Raw genomic sequence first — 14,904 nt, 5'->3', positions numbered from 1 at the left:
CTACTTGTAAAAATCCACCTCTCCAGAAACAAGTCTCTCACCGTTGCCGCTTGTTATATACCCTCTTCAGCCCCAAGCTGTGCCCTGGACACCATTTGTGAATTGATTGCCACCCATCTATCTTCAGAGTTCGTACTGTTAGGTGACCTAAACTGGGACATGCTTAACACCCTGGCCGTCCTACAATCTAAACTAGATGCCCTCAATCTCACACAAATTATCAAGGAACCTACCAGGTACAACCCTAAATCTGTAACCATGGGCACCCTCTTAGATATCATACTGACCAACTTGCCCTCTAAATACACCTCTGCTGTCTTCAACCATGATCTCAGTGATCACTGCCTCATTGCCTGATCTTCGTAATGGGTCCGCGGTCAAATGACCACCCCTCATCACTGTCTAACGCTCCCTAAAACCCTTCAGCGAGCAGGCCTTTCTAATCGACCTGGCCCGGGTATGCTGGAAGGATATTGACCTCATCCCGTCAGTAGAGGATGTCTGGTTGCTCTTTAAAAGTGCTTTCCTCACCATCTTAAATAAGCATGCCCCATTCAAAAAATGTAGAACTAAGAACAGATATATCCCTTGGTTCAACCCAGACTTGACTGCCATTGACCAGCACAAAAACATCCTATGGCGTTCTGCATTAGCATTGAATAGCCCCCACGATATGCAACTTTTCAGGGAAGTCAGGAACAAATTATTGTATACTCAGTCAGTTAGGAAAGCAAAGGGTAGGACCCCCTGCAGCAAGTTGCCCAAGCCCTCCCCCACCACTTCTCCTTCACCCAAATCCAAACAGCCGATGTTCTGAAAGAGCTGCAAAATCTGGATCCCTACAAATCAACTGGGCTAGACAATCTCTTTCTAAAATGATCCTCCGAAATTGTTGCAACCATTATTACCAGCCAATTTAACCTCTCTTTCGTATCGTCTGAGATCCCCAAAGATTGGAAAGCTGCCGTGGTCATCCCCCTCTTCAAAGGGGGAGACACTCTAGACCCACTCTAGACCCATCCTGCCCTGCCTTTCTAAAATCTTCGAAAGCCAAGTTAACAAACAGATCATCGAACATTTCGAATCCCACCGTACCTTCTCCACTATGCAATCTGGTTTACGAGCTGTTCATGCGTGCACCTCAGCCACGTTCAAGGTCCTAAACGATATCATAACCGCCATTGATAAAAGACAGTACTGTGCAGCCGTCTTCATCGACCTGGCCAAGGCTTTCGACTCTGTCAATCACCACATTCTTATCGGCAGACGCAATAGCCTTGGCTTCTCAAATGACTGCCTCACCTGGTTCCCCAAATACTTCTCAGATAGAGTTCCGTGTGTCAAATCGGAGGGCCTGTTGTCCGGACCTCTGGCAGTCTCTATGGGGGTGCCACAGGGTTCAATTCTCGGGCCAACTCTTTTCTCTGTATACATCAATTATGTCACTCTTGCTACTGGTGATTCTCTGATCCACCTCTACGCAGATGACACCATTCTGTATACATCTGGCCCTTCTTTAGACACTGTGCTAACAAACCTCCAAACGAGCTTTAATGCCATACAACACTCTTTCCGTGGCCTCTAACTGCTTTGAAATGCTAGTAAAACTAAGTGCATGCTCTTCAAACGATCGCTGCCCGCACCCTCCCGCCCGAATAGCATCACTACTCTGGACGGTTATGACTTAGAATATGTGGACAACTACAAATACCTAGGTGTCTGGTTAGACTGTAAACTCTCCTTCCAGGCCCACATTAAGCATCTCCAATCCAAAATTAAATCTGGAATCGGCTTCCTATTTCAAAACAAAGCCTCCTTCACTCATGCTGCCAAACATACCCTCATAAAACTGACTATCCTACCGATCCTTGACTTCGGCGATATAATTTACAAATTAGCCTCCAACACTCTACTCAGCAAACTGGATGTAGTCTATCACAGTGCCATCTGTTTTGTCACCAAAACCCCATATACTACCCACCACTGCGACCTGTATGCTCTCGTTGGCTGGCCCTCACTACATATTCGTCGACAAACCCACTGGCTCCAGGCCATATATAGGTCTTTGCTAGGTAAAGCCCCGCATTATCTCAGCTCACTGGTCACCATAGCAACACGCTCCAGTAGGTATATTTCACTGGTCAACCCCAAATCCAACATTTCCTACGGCCGCCTTTCATTCCAGTTCTCTGCTGCCAATGACTGGAACGAATTGCAAAAATCACTGAAGCTGGAAACTTATTTCTCCCTCTCTAACTTTAAGCATCAGCTGTCAGAGCAGCTTACCGATCACTGTACCTGTACACAGCCAATCTGTAAATAGTGCACCCAACTACCTCATCCCCATATTGTTACTTATCCTCTTGCTCTTTTGCACCCCATTATCTCTACTTGTACATCATCATCTGCACATTATCACTCCAGTGTTAATGCTAAATTCTAATTATTTTGCCTCTATGGCCTATTTATTGCCTTACCTCCCTACTCTTCTACATTTGCACACACTGTACATATATTTTCCTATTGTGTTATTGACTGTACGTTTGTTTATGTGTAACTCTGTGTTGTTGTTTTTGTCACACTGCTTTGCTTTATCTTGGCCAGGTCGCAGTTGTAAATTAGAACTTGTTCTCAACTGGCCTCCCTGGTTAAATAAAGGTGAATAATAATAATAAATATAAAAAATTATGGCAGTAGGCTGAGTATAGCAATAGTCATGTAAAACACTTTACTCTGCTTATCATAAATCGGTGTAAGATCAAAATCGAAGTAAGCATACCCCGAATAAAACACTTGGTTTTCTTTTGATTTATTATCTTAATCAGCTTCCCAAATCATCAAAATCTAATATTATTGGTTGCATACACATATTTAGCACATGTTACTGCAGGTATAGCGAAATGCTTGTGTTCCTAGCTCCAAAAGTACAGTAATATCTAACAATGCACAACAGTACACAGAAATCTAAAAAGTAATAGAATGGAATTAAGAAATATATAAATATTAGGACGAGTAATGTCGGAGTCCGGAGTATGAATACTTATATTAATGATGGGATGTATAAACAATATAGAGTATAATGGATAGAATATGTAATATATGTAGTATACAGTGTCTTCGGAAAGTATTCAGACCGCTTGACTTTTTCCACATTTTGTTACGTTTGTTAGGTTCTAATTCTCAGAGTAAAAAAACTCTACGGACACTATGAAAGCTTAACCAAGTTTATTCTGCCCAGAGGATCAATACAGCTCCATTAGACAAAACATGTTTCCACCCCCACAAGTATATATACTCAAATTCAGGCACTCCTTCTCTCCAATCCTTACATCTATTATGGTTTGACAGGAAGATGAAATAATAGGGTAATAAACTATAATTTCTCCGTTAAGGGGATCTGACCTGACCTCAACCCCTCATTTGCCTAATCCATCTGGCTCCTACAGATAACCATTAACTTCTTATGTAAAAACCAGTCTCTGGGATAGCAATGTTCCAAGTTGATTTGGAAGGCACACACCTGTCTATATAAGGTCCCACAGTTGACAGGCATGTCAAAGCAAAAACCAAGCCATGAGGTTGAAGGAATTGTCCGTAGAGCTCCGAGACAGCATTGTGTCGAGACACAGATCAGATCTGGGAAAGGGTACCAAAACATTTCTGCAGCATTGAAGGTCCCCTGCAGCACTCCACCAATCAGGCCTTTATTTTAGAGTGGCCAGACGGAAGCCACTCCTCAGTAAAAGGCACATGACAACCCGCTTGGAGTTTGCCAAAAGGCACCTAAAGACTCTCAGACCATGAGAAACAAGATTCTCTGTTCTGGTGAAACCAAGATTGAACTCTTTGGCCTGAATGCCAAGCCTCGCATCTTGAAGAAACCTGGCATCATCCCTACAGTGAAGTATGGTGGTGCCAGCATCATGCTTTGGGGATGTTTTTCAGCGGCATGGACTGGGAGACTAGTCAGGATCAAGGGAAAGATGAACAGAGCAAAGTACAGAGAGATCCTTGATGAAAACCTGCTCCAGAGCGCTCAGGACCTCAGACTGGGGTGAAAGTTCACCTTCCAACAGCACAACGGTCCTAAGCACACAGCCAAGACAACGCAAGAGTGGCTTCAGGACAAGGTTCTGAATGTCCTTGAGTGGCCCAGCCGGAGCCCGGACTTGAACCTGATCAGACAGGTCAGGTTCAGGAGAGAGACCTGAATATAGCTGTGCAGCATAGGTGTCTTTCAACCTGACAGAGCTTGAGAGGATCTGCAGAGAAGAATGGGAAAAACTCCCCAAATACAGGTTTGCCAAGCTTGTAGCATTATACCCAAGAAGACTCAATGCTTTAATCGCTGCCAAAGGTGCTTCAACAAAGTATTGAGTAAAGGATCTGAATACTTATGTATGCTTTGTCATTATGGGGTATTGTGTGTAGATTGATGAGGAGAAAAAAAAAAATGAAATCAATTTTAGAATATGGCTATAAAATAACAAAATGTGGAAAAAGTCAAGGGGTCTGAATACTTTCCAAAGGCATTGTATCTGAAGATTAGTATATGTACAGCAATAGTTAAATAGGATAGGCCTTGACTAGAATACAGTATATACATATGAAGTGGGTAAAACACTATGTTAACATTATTTAAAGTGACCAGTGTTCCATGACTATGTACATATGGCAGAAGCCTCTCAGGTGCATCGTAGAGTAACCGGATGGTAGCCCACTAGTGACAGTGACTAACGTTAAGGACAGTACAGAACGGGGGCCAGCTAGTGGTGTACCGGTAGCGCAAGCCTTCCTCCTACGTGCGAGTGAAGTGAATTCGGAAAAACTGAATCTATGCATCTTAGAAATAGTTCTCACATACAAATTTCATGTCTGAAGTCAGAATCAAATATGCTTCTCAAAAATAACATTGTCGCTGTGGTAGAACGTTTATTTTGATTGACGATTTTCTGCATTTATTTAAGAGGTAGCCTGATTTCAGATGTATCCATGTAAATAGGATTATTAGGGAAATCGTTCTTCTTGCAAAGCATGCAAACCTTTAAAACAAGCTATTATATTAATCTGGCTGTCATATCTGTACTCATTGAATCACAATAATTGAAAGAGCTGAGAAAGAAGTGGAGTGGCACCCGGTGAAATTCATTGTTGGTTGGGGAATACTTTGTCAGAGTCTATAGATTTCAGCATTTTGTCTGAGGTATCCCTAAACTCTTTACCTTTTTTTGCATTCCATTTAATTCTGAACTTTGACAACATTAAAATTCACATGATGAAAACAGATCTGAACAAATCTTTAAGGGATGACTAGGGCCAGGAGTTCTGCCTGATCACATGACCCGGAGTAACTCCAATCTTAGACCATAGGGCCCCAGAGTCTTTTCTTGGGGAGGTCTCCTGCTTCTGGTCTTGATTACTAGACTTGGTTGTTTGCTCAGTTTCCTTTTAAGCCACAAGAGAGCACTAAATGCTCAGTCAGTTTGTATGCTGTGTACATGCAGGCTGGGTTGGCTGACTCTAAAGGAATATATCAAGTTTGATTATCATATAAACGCAGCAAAAAAATAAACGTCCTCTCACTGTCAACTGCGTTTATTTTCAGCAAACACGTGTACATATTTGTATGAACATAACAAGATTCAACAACTGAGACATAAACTGAACAAGTTCCACAGACATGTGACTAACAGAAATAGAATAACGTGTCCCTGAACAAAGGGGGGGTCAAAATCAAAAGTATCAGTCAGTATCTGGTGTGGCCACCAGCTGCATTAAGTACTGCAGTGCATCTCCTCCTCATGGACTCCACCAGATTTGCCAGTTCTTGCTGTGAGATGCTACCTCACTCTTCCACCAAGGCACCTGCAAGTTCCCGGACATTTCTGGGGGGAATGGCCCTAGCCCTCACCCTCCGATCCTGTGACACATCGCCCCAGACCATGACGGACCCTCCACCTCCATATCGATCCCACTCCAGAGTACAGGCCTCGGTGTAATGCTCATTCCTTCAATTATATACACGAATCCGACCATCAACCCTGGTGAGACAAAAGGGACGTTTTTATTAATAATTATCAGGAAATTTCACAACAATGGGCATACAGCAAAAATCATATAGTACTGTTTTGAACATCTTAATCAAATTCAAGTTAATGTTTACTTCTGAGATTGATTGATTGATGTCATACTTTACACTAGATATGTAGAAATGTAATCAAAAGTCTTTCTGTCTCTAACTTATCATAAAAAAGGTTCTTTAGAATATGCCCCACTGAATTCAGTGGTGGCATTTCATCACGTATTGCCATTGTATCTGTGCTACTGTGGCCGGTGTAGATTGCCTTTGCGTTGTTCTTTGATTGTCTTACATATGACCAAAGGATCAGGGTTGGTGTTGAACTTTTATTCTCTGACAAAGAAACAAACATTCATAAATGTAGTGGTCTGCTGTTCTTATGCACCAACTCCTCTCTTCCACATGGGTACAGTATAGAGGGCTATAACAATCTCATGAATAACATAATGTAATACAAATGCAATTTACATTAAGAGAAATGTACAATATAGCCTATAGGCCTAGGCTAGCCAACATTCTCAATAACAGCCAGGCGTTACGTACAGTACATGACGTGCACTTGCAAACGAATAGTTAAATATTGTCAAAATAGAATTAAACAAAAACACATGACATACCTGATGAAGAAACAAACATCCGTAAATGAAATGTTGTACTGCCCTTAGGCACCAACTCCTCTGTAAAGTAAAAATTACCAGGGAACATGAATAATCATGCTAGCCCAATGACAACATGCTAGCCCGATGTCTACAGTAGAAAGTACAGAAGCTAGCTAGCATGTACAGCATTCACAAAGCAACAGATAAAAACTTAATGAATGCATAAATATCACAATATACTGGTAGAAGACCATAATTTTACAATATCAGTGACAATATAAACTCAATATCTGCATTTTAACATACATGATTGATTATGATTTTCCTGGAAAAAAATCAGTTACCTACCTCTTCCATATGGGTACAGTAGACAGGGAGGTAGGACAGAGAGGTAAGGGGTGCATGGGATGTTTATAAGGGGGAATGCAGAAGGAGAAGGAAGTGTGCGACATTAAAAAGGGCACTTACAACAAAATGAATGTACAGTAATATTAGGCATGGGAACTATACAGACTGTGTAATTATACAACATGAAATTAAACACTTATTACACTACCAAAAAATACTCAGGGGCAATCTGAGATTGGTAGGCTACATCCACTTTTTGACTTTTAAATGAATGATGTACAGTGGATATTTTCCATTTTTGTTGTGTTACAGAGTGGGATTTAAATATATGTCACGTTCCTGACCTGTTTTCTGTTTTGTATGTGTGTGATGGTCAGGGCGTGAGTTTTGGGTGGGCATTCTATGTTGTGTGTTTCTATGTTGGTTTAGGGTTGCCTGGTATGGCTCTTAATTAGAGGCAGGTGTTTTGCGTTCCTCTAATTAAGAGTCATATTTAGGTAGGTTGTTTCACTGTGTTCGTTGTGGGTGGTTGTTACCTGTCTCTGTGTTCTGCACCAGATAGGTCTGTATCGGTTTTCACGGTTTGTTGTTTTGTTTGTTGTTTGTAGTGTTCACTTGTCGTCAAATTAAACATGTTGAACACTAAACGCGCTGCACTTTGGTCCTCTCCTTCACCCCTGGAAGAAAGCCGTTACAGAACCACCCACCAAACCCGGACCAAGCAGCGTGGCAACAGGCAACGGCGGCAGCAGCAGCAGCAGCGGGAGCTAGCAAGGCAGAGTGGCTGGAAGCCCGAGAGGCTCCCCCAAAAAATTCTTGCGGGGGGGCACACGGGGAGTATGGCTGGGTCAAGTGGGAGATTTGAGCCAGTTCCCCGTGCTTACCAGAAGGAGCAGTGGGCTAAATTGAGGTACGAGTCGGAGAATGTGGAGGAGTTATTGGACAGATTGGAGGAAAGTGAAAGGATGGGAGATTATGAGACATTTGATGAGTTGTTGGTGATATTGGGGGAGAGCGAAGAGAGAGAGATGTTGGTTTGGCGTAGCATACACGGTACTCGCCCTGAGGTGTGTGATTACCGTGGAGAGCGGGAGTACGGGCAGACACCGTGTTATGCGGTAAAGCGCACGGTGTCCCCAGTACGCGTGCTTAGCCCAGTGCGGGCTATTCCACCTTGCCGCACTGGGAGGGCTAGGTTGGGCATCGAGCCGAGTGCCATGAAGCCGGCCCAACGTATCTGGTCTCCAGTACGTCTCCTCGGGCCGGCGTACATGGCACCAGCCTTACAGGTGGTGTCCCCGGTTCGCCTGCATAGCCCAGTGCGGGCTATTCCACCTCGCCGCACTGGCAGGGCTACGGGGACCATTCAACCTGGTAAGGTTGGGGAGGCTCGGTGCTCAAGAGCACGTGTCCTCCTTCACGGTCCGGTATATCCGGCGCCACCTTCCCACCCCAGCTCAGTACCACCAGTGCCTACACCACGCACCAGGCTTCCAGTGCATCTCCAGAGCCCTGTTCCTCCTCCACGCACTCTCCCTATGGTGCGTGTCTCCAGCCCAGTGCCTCCAGTTCCGGCACCACGCACCAAGCCTCCTGTGCGTCTCTCCAGAGCCCTGTACGTACTGTTCCTTCTCCCCGCACTCGCCCTGAGGTGCGTGCCCTCAGCCCGGTACCTCCAGTTCCGGTACCACGCACCAGGCCTACAGTGCGTCTCAGCCGGCCAGAGTCTGCCGTCTGCCCAGCGGCGCCTGAACTGCCCGTCTGCCCAGCGGCGCCTGAACTGCCCGTCTGCCCAGCGGCGCCTGAACTGCCCGTCTGCCCAGCGGCGCCTGAACTGCCCGTCTGCCCAGCGGCGTCTGAACTGCCCGTCTGCCCTACGCCGTCTGAACTGTCCGTCTGCCATGAGCCTGCAAAGCCGCCCGTCTGCCATGAGCCTGCAAAGCCGCCCGTCTGCCATGAGCCTGCAAAGCCGCCCGTCTGCCATGAGCCTACAGAGCCGTCCGCCAGACAGGAGCCGCTAGAGCCATCCGCCAGACAGGAGCCGCTAGAGCCGTCCGCCAGACCGGATCAGCCAGAGCCTTCCGCCAGACCGGATCAGCCAGAGCCTTCCGCCAGACCGGATCAGCCAGAGCCTTCCGCCAGACCGGATCAGCCAGAGCCTTCCGCCAGACCGGATCAGCCAGAGCCTTCCGCCAGACCGGATCAGCCAGAGCCTTCCGCCAGACCGGATCAGCCAGAGCCTTCCGCCAGACCGGATCAGCCAGAGCCTTCCGCCAGACCGGACCTGCCAGAGTCCCTCAGCCCGGACCTGCCAGAGTCCCTCAGCCCGGACCTGCCAGAGTCCGCTCAGACCAGGACCTGCCAGAGTCCCTCAGCCAGGACCTGCCAGAGTCCCTCAGCCAGGACCTGCCAGAGTCCCTCAGCCAGGACCTGCCAGAGTCCCTCAGCCAGGACCTGCCAGAGTCCCTCAGCCAGGACCTGCCGCCCCTTATCCCGGTGCTGCCCCTTATCCCGGTGCTGCCCCTTATCCCGGTGCTGCCCCTTCATTTAGGTGGTTTTAGTTGGAGGGTGATCATTGGGAGGGGGATACAGAAGCGGGGAGTGACTATGGTGGTGTGGGGACAGCGTCCGGAGCCTGAGCCACCACCGTGGTCAGATGCCCACCCAGACCCTCCCCTGGACTTTGTGCTGGTGCGCCCGGCGTTCGCACCTTGAGGGGGGGGTTCTGTCACGTTCCTGACCTGTTTTCTGTTTTGTATGTGTGTGATGGTCAGGGCGTGAGTTTTGGGTGGGCATTCTATGTTGTGTGTTTCTATGTTGGTTTAGGGTTGCCTGGTATGGCTCTTAATTAGAGGCAGGTGTTTTGCGTTCCTCTAATTAAGAGTCATATTTAGGTAGGTTGTTTCACTGTGTTCGTTGTGGGTGGTTGTTACCTGTCTCTGTGTTTGTGTTCTGCACCAGATAGGTCTGTATCGGTTTTCACGGTTTGTTGTTTTGTTTGTTGTTTGTAGTGTTCACTTGTCGTCAAATTAAACATGTTGAACACTAACCGCGCTGCACTTTGGTCCTCTCCTTCACCCTGGAAGAAAGCCGTTACAATATATTTAATTTGTTTTTGTCATTGATGTACACAAAATACTCCATAATGTCAAAGTGAAAATATATTTTTGGGGAAAAATGTATAAAATGTTTAAACAACTATAGTTGATGTATAAGTATTCACCCCCTTTGTTTAGGCAAGCATAAATTGTTTACCACAGTATGATTCATAATACCCATAAAACATAGCGGTCAAACACAGAAATGATTCCAATCTTTTTTCCACTGTTAATTTTATCCATTGTGGATTTTAGAAGCACTTTAAATAAGGGCTGTGTTTCGTGTAGGCTTACCTTATGCGTGACGTTTTTTGTTAATTTTGTTTATTAAAAAAAAAGTTTTACCCCGTTTTCATAGTATCCAATTGGTAATTACACTCTTGTAACTCCTGTACGGACTCGGGAGAAGCGAAGATCGAGAGCCGTGCGTCCTCTGAAACACGACCCAACCAAGCCGCACTGCTTCTTGACACAATGCCCGCTAAACCACGGGGAAACACCGTACACCTGGCGACCGTGTCAGTGTGCATGCGCCCGGCCCGACACAGGAGTCGCTCGAGCACGATGGGACAAGGACATCCCTTCCGGCCAACGTAAATAGTTAGCTAAATATCCCTACCCTGGTGGGCTAGCTAACATATCACCATGTGTGGGGTCTGGGGAAAAGTCTGACGACACGAACAGTAAGCTAATGTTAACTAGCTAGAAAAATATCCCTCCCAGCTAACTTTAGCTAGCATGTCACCACATGATTTAGGATTGGGTGTTGAGGGATCACTTGTCACATTGTCCAAGGTGTGTTTGTGTTATGATAAACAATGCATTTTCTGTCCAGATAAAGATGGTGATACAGCATTGAAAAAGACCCAACACTGACCAAATGTCTCTTTGTTTTCCAGTCCAACAGGAGTGCATCCCTCAGCCCATCCGGTGCATAGATATCCTGTGCCAGAGTGATAGGAGTGCGAACGTCCAGTTGTAGACACTACAGAAGCCTATGGACTGACAGATCAGTAACTCAAACATGATATAACAGTGTAAAATATTGAATTTGTAGATGCATCAACATTTTGACTCTATGTCCCCTTTTCCACATGCTTTAGACATGAGGCCTGACATGCAGAGCATTTTCAGGCTCACGCCACGAGAAGCAGTGCATGGTGTTCAATGCCACCCTCAGCAAGTATATCTGCTGGAAGTGATGGTTCACCCATCCTCAGATGTAATCTCTCTCGTTAAGCAGGGCAGATGATTTTTGTAGGGTGTGTCCTATCCAACTCTACTTACTTCTTATTTGGAGTTCAAGGCACCTCCAACATGACATAGTTACAGAATGTTCTCACTGAGATGCATCTTGTGGGCTCAATGTTTTTCCCATACAAACCACAGAAACGGCTCTACATGACTAATCAAATGATCTGTGAAGTCAGTTAGACATCAGTCCCTTTCAGACGATCGCTCAACCACTGTTAGTGCTCTTCAGTGACCTCACGGCTCAGAGGGTTTTAACTTAATCACAACTTTTGAGTGAAACTTGTATGTAATATAACTTATTCTAGGAGCCTATTGTTTGTGTATGATCTTTATTCACTGTTCACTTGTTTTTCAACAATATCAGGTACAGGCAGGGATGAGGGGGCCTTCAGTAAGTAACACACATGGGGTTAGAAATAATTGAATCACAGTATTCACACCCCTTTGCTATGACGCTCCAAATTGAGCTCAGGTGCATCCAATTTAATTTGATAATTCTTGAGCTGTCACTACAACTTGATTGGAGTCTACCGGTGGCCAATTCAATTGTTTGAACATGATTTAGAAAGAAATACCCCTTTTTATATAAAGTTACCATAATTGATAGTGCATGTCATATCTGACATTATACCATGAATTCCAAGGAACTCTCCGTAGATCTCGGATTTGAACGTTTCCAAGAGCACAGTGGTCTCCATCATTGGGAAATAGGAACTACCCAGACTCTGCCTGGAGCTGGTCGTCCTACCAAACTGGGCAAGAAGGACCTTGCGTTCTTGATCAGGGTGCTGATCAAGAACCCAATGTCAACTCTGAGAGAACAACAGAGTTCCTTGGCTGAGAAGTGAGAACTTGCCAGAAGGACAAGTCTCAAAAGCACTTCACCAATTTGGGCTTCATGGGAGAGTGGCCAGACAGAAGCCACTCCTGGGAAAAGTCACATGACGGCACACCTGGAGTTTACAAAAAGGCACGTGAAAGACCGAGCGCATAAGGCAAAAGTTTGTGGTCTGATTAGTTTGTGGTCTCTTTGTCTTTTGACCAATAAGATCTGCTCTGAAAAAGATTTGATGTGAAAAGATCTGATGTGATTGGTCAAAAGACCAATTAGTGGAAAAAATATCAGAATTGGGCTGCCTGTCTAAACGCAGCCTTGGAGTGCCATGACCCTTCACAATAGGACTCAAAAGTGTTGTATATCGTATTGGAATCGATATGAACGAGTAGTGCAGGTGAAAGCAATATTTGAATGTTCTCATTTTATTATTACATTAGCCACTGAGGCATTTAGGTGATTGATCATCTGCACAGGCTACAATCTGTAGATACCGCTGATCTCCCTCGTACCTACTGTATCAGCATGAGACAAAGATATACATGTGCCAGCCCTGTTAGCTGCCTGTGCTGTCCTGCTAGGCTCACACAGCTGGGTGGAGAGGAGATGGGGCCTCTTCCAGAGATGGAGCTTAAAACAAACAGGTACCCCTCAAGGTTGCATTTTTTCTCCCCCTACTATTTTAAACATCACCAAGACAACCCCAAACCCCCGTTAAGAGAAACCATTTTCTCAAAATGTCCTGATCTTGGGTTCAGAATCATCCAACTCATTAAATTAAATTGGTTCTCGGTACAGACTGTTTTGATTACCCTCTGTGGATGTGACTAGTGTTGCTTTTCTTGTATCTAGCTACTCTTTGTTCGCTCTTCCTATCCACCCCATTAGTGTGTTTCTACAGCACTCTGTGATAGAAGACACACAATCATGGGGTAAATGCAGTGGCCCATGATAATTCTGACTGTGTATGTGTCCCAAATGATACCCTATTCCCTATGTAGCTATTGGACCAGGTCTTTCTTGGAAAAGAGATGTTATGTCAATGAGAAAAAACCTGTATAAATAAAGGTCAAATAAAAATTAAATAAAAAAATATATAGTGCAATACTTTTGAACAAAGCCCTAGGGCTCCTGGTCAAAGGTAAAGCAGTATGCAGGGAATAGGGTGGCATTTGAGACATGTCCTGTCTCTTGATCAATATTGATAATTGAGCCTTATGATATGGCCATAAGACTTTTACTGCCATATACTGTAAGTTATCAACATAAGCATTTTATGTAGTGTCCTACCGACAACACCTTCGTATTTTCTATTCAACGGTCCATTGTGGCGTCTTCGTCTGTTTTTAATGGGTTGATGCAGAGATATTTCTGAAGTGTTGCCCCCCCCCCCCAACACACACATTTTTTGATTTGCCACAAGTTTTTTATCAAAAGTTCATACATAGGTATGTATTTTTGTGGGCATGCTGAATAACTGTTTTATAAACCAATGTACAATGTTAACATAAATAGATACCAACTGTTTTAATTTGTGTTCTGTTGAAATGAAAGAGTACACAAAATAAAATACATTGATTTATTTTCTTTTTTTGGCCACCTACCGTTTTTATAGGATGTGTTTTAACAGCCTGTGCAACCGACCGGGGGTTTAATTATACACAAACGGAAAGAACCCCAAAAATAGTTCTAGACTGCAATACACCGTATAGAGAATGGGGTCCCATTTGAGACACATCCCTTGTTAGACTCCTCAGGGGCTGTTAAGTGCAGTGTTCCATAATACCGTATTTTAGGCTTATTTTCTGGCAGGGTTCTTCAACAATACAATAGCAACGATGGCTCAACTCCCTTATCAAACAATTACAGTGCGATTTAGAGTCACAGATACTTGAACAACAATTCATCAATATGACATATTTGTTTTGTTTGGCTCTACACAGCCAACATTTGAGATTTTTCTGGTTAATCTCATTATTTGATGTATGTGGGTGGCTGCACAGTCTTCAACTGATTAGCGCTCGTTGTAATGCACTCCACTTTGGCGTGGTTGAACTAGCTTTATTACTTCATTACCGCTGTTGAGGTTGTATACCTAGATCAGGTTGTCTAAAACAATTATGCACACATAACGTAATACCAAGGCTTTGTTGAATGTTTGATTCTGGTTGCCTGAAGGGTGTTCTAAAACTAGTTCCAAAAGATAATGCCTTATTACCCTACCGTTCCATATCACTACACAAAGCACACCCTACTGGCAACAAAGTTACAGGTATTGTTGGCAACCTCACAAAATAAATGACATTTCATATCCCCGGTGTTGAGGTGGAGAGAGACGTACTCGTGTGACCTAAGAGTGAGGATGGCTAAGTGTAACGTGAACTCCAAGTGCCACGTACCCCTGTACATCATCTCACCCTTTTACTATTGGCTCCTTGCCTCATTAGGTGGCAAATGGCCCTCTCAGTGATTCACCATTGTAGCGCACTCTCATTTCTCTCTGAAAATGTCAACGCTATTAGGTACATGATGTGCTTGTTTAAGTACTCATAGCAATGTTTAACGTTAGGTGGAGAAAATAATGAATGAAAATTAGAGCGAGGGTAGAGGCCTTCCTTGGATGGGTGGGTATCTGCCACTAATGCTTGGTGGGCCTTTGCTACATCTATGTTTTTCAATTTACAGTAGCCA

The sequence above is a fragment of the Salvelinus alpinus genome, chromosome 1 (assembly GCF_045679555.1).
Source record: "Salvelinus alpinus chromosome 1, SLU_Salpinus.1, whole genome shotgun sequence".
Classification (NCBI taxonomy): Eukaryota; Metazoa; Chordata; class Actinopteri; order Salmoniformes; family Salmonidae; genus Salvelinus; species Salvelinus alpinus.
Note: the sequence above shows the minus strand (reverse complement) of the source record.